Source organism: Capsicum annuum, chromosome 12 (assembly GCF_002878395.1).
Source record: "Capsicum annuum cultivar UCD-10X-F1 chromosome 12, UCD10Xv1.1, whole genome shotgun sequence".
NCBI lineage: Eukaryota > Viridiplantae > Streptophyta > Magnoliopsida > Solanales > Solanaceae > Capsicum > Capsicum annuum.
The window spans coordinates 227,737,482-227,740,522 of record NC_061122.1 but is presented as its reverse complement, the minus strand read 5'-3'; the positions used below and the strand labels follow the sequence as shown (position 1 = coordinate 227,740,522).

Sequence of the window (3,041 nt, the reverse complement as noted above, 5' to 3'; positions counted from 1 at the left end):
GACTAAATACATATTTATGAATAATTCATATGTTCATTCCAATTTGCATATGTATTTATATCTAAGGCAAATACATTTTTTCAGAAATACGTATGTTATTACATGCAGACGTGTTTTACTAACACATATGTATTTTACTAGTATGAATATATATTTTTCATGATATGCATATATATATATATATATATATATATATATATGTCTTACAAAATATATTCAAAATAAATTAAGTTAATCAAGTTCGGTAAAATAAATGCAACATTAAAACTATAACAAGTTCAATAATAAGTTCAATAACAAGTTCAAAATTTAGAAAAACATAATTCTCAATGAAAAAATTCAACAATTATTTTTTGACTAAATACATCAACAAACTTTTCATTTGTTGTATTTCCTATATGAACGTCTATTGTGACCTTTAAGCCCACATGAACTACAATAATTTTTATTTTTATTTCCGAATATATCTCTTCCGAATTTTTCATGATCCTTCTTTGGAGGTTTTCCAAAGGGTCGCTTGTGTTTTGGGGGGCAAAACTACCTCCTCCAATATTTGTTGTGGTTTTACCTAGTCATCTTTATGTGGTAAAGGATAAATTAGAAGATCATACGTTCTCAAGACAGTTTCTTTCACCACATTCTTCTTTTAGAATCTCAAAGAACCAAGTCCAAGATGCATCATTTTCAGAATTATGTACACCATATGCCAATAGAACTACATGACCTGCATATGAAAAAAATACATATAAGAGTACTTGTATAGACACAAAATATTGTATATGTATATTATAAATACATATTGCTGGAAACATACATAACTGCTAGTGAACGCATAACCATACTGCATATGTATATTATAAATACATATTGCTGGAAACATATGTAACTTCTAGTGAACACATAAACATGTTGCATATGTATATTATAAATACATGCAGCTAGAAATATTTGTAACTGCCACTGAACACATGAACATACTGTATAAGTATATTTTAAATACATACAGCTGAAAATATATGTAATTGCCAGTGAACATATAAACAGAGTGCATATGTATATTATAAATACATACATCTGAAAACAAATATAAGTTCAAATAGCAGTTATCCTCGACTAAAATTCAAATTTAATGTATAATAATTATATCTCAATTTTCAAATGACATAAACAATGATAACTTTGAATTTGAAAAAAAAATTGCTCAGAATATTTTTTTAAAAAATTGATAAAATTCAAAATACGATCTCAATTTTTGAACTCCATGACTGTTACGCAATTTTATTATACAATTTTCAGATTTTTTCGCAATTATATTTTTTGAAAATAACAAATCAAATCTAGTTTGTTTATTGTTTTCAAAAATTTTCGCAATTGAATAAATATGATCTTAAAGTTTGTTTATTCATACCTGTAATTTTCGCGTTGTTTATTTAATTATTCTTCATAAAATACAGACGTTCATCAACGATATTCCAATCACTCAATTTTTTTTTTGAATATGCTTTTAAAATTTAAAATTTAACATACAAGAATTGTAACTTATGTCGCTATAAATACATATCGACAAATAAAATTGTGAATTTGATCAAAAAAAATATCGCTGACAAAGTTTTAAACCAGAAAATTCAAAATACGCTACAAAAAATTGAACTTTATGAATGTTGAGCAAACTTGTTATTATATTTCTACAAATTTCCGCAATTACAAAAAAAAGAAGAAGCAATCTCAATATTTATTTATCCATACCTGTAAATGACGTGAATTTTTTTCAGTTATATTTTGTCAATTTCAGAAACGTTGCCCAATGATATTGGAATCACCCAATTTTTATTTTTATTTTTGAATTTGGTTTTGAGTTGTTGTTTGTGGAAAAGGTTTTTTGAATTAAGTTGATGTATTTTAATGGTTAAGGTAAAATTAAAAAAGTCATAAGAGGTGGCTACAAATAAGGAACAGTTTCATTCCTTATTTAACTCTAACTGATTAGAGTTAAATAAGGAATGGATACCCTATTTGTATGTGTATTTTTATAGCAACCTTTTACTGAAATACAAAATACATATTGCTATTTTTCGTAATTTTAAAACAGTTGCTACAAAAGTTATAATTAAGGCTTTACAATTGCTATTTCTGAAATTTTTCCTTATCAAAATGGGCTGACCCAACCCAACTCAGCTCAAGCCTCACGGGTCAAAAAATTTGATGGGCTAGGACGGTCCGGCCCTTCACCTTAAAGGACCTTAAAATGTATGGTCCAACCCAGCCCTAATAGGGTCGCGGATTGGGGTGGGTTAGCCCTTTATTTTTAGGAAAAAGGACACTCTATGACTTTTTAAAAAATTAATAGCCCAATTATAGCCCAAGTTTGGCATTTGGACAAATAATGTCCAGTCGGCTAAACAAATGCCATTTTATGGCCATTTTCTAATCTTTCCCAATTTGGGTCATTTTGATCCACGTCGTCCATATACGATACTGATACAATATTCAACTTGGGCAATTCGACCCTTTTAAAAATATTTCAATTTTTTTTTACTATAAATTTTTAAATTGATCAAATATTCTACTTTTTTTTATTGCTTAGAAATAATAATTAAAATATATAAAATGATATAATTATTAAATAGAATATGAATCTATATGAGATAAATGTATAGAAATTATATAGTTCTATCAAATATGTATATGTACAATATATAGAAAATGTATACAAATTATATAATTGTTGTATAAAACGTGTAAAAAAAAGTACAGTTATTATATAAATTATGTATCAAAACTGTATAATTTAGTATAGAATATTTATGTATAAGATTTGTATAAAACCTGTATAAAAGTTGTGTAAAAACGGTATAGAACCAGTCAGTAAATTAAAATGGCTAGAAAGTGGAATTTAAATTCCATGGCCATTTTCAAGGAAATAGTTTAATTTGAAGTGCAAATGTACAGTTATTATATAAATTATGTATCAAAACTGTATAATTTTCGTATAGAATATTTATGTATAAGATTTGTATAAAACCTGTATAAAAGTTGTGTAA

General features: G+C 26.2%; 1 long non-coding RNA gene across 1 annotated transcript; it reads right to left on the bottom strand.

Annotated features, from left to right (window-relative positions):
- Positions 1-240: 240 nt before the first annotated feature.
- LOC107850147 lies at positions 241-1,877 on the bottom strand. The gene is made up of 2 exons (XR_001668482.2): positions 1,747-1,877; positions 241-724 (listed from the first exon to the last, which is right to left on the bottom strand). It is a non-coding gene; the product is annotated as an uncharacterized LOC107850147 (long non-coding RNA).
- Between the last annotated feature and the right edge of the window lie 1,164 nt (positions 1,878-3,041).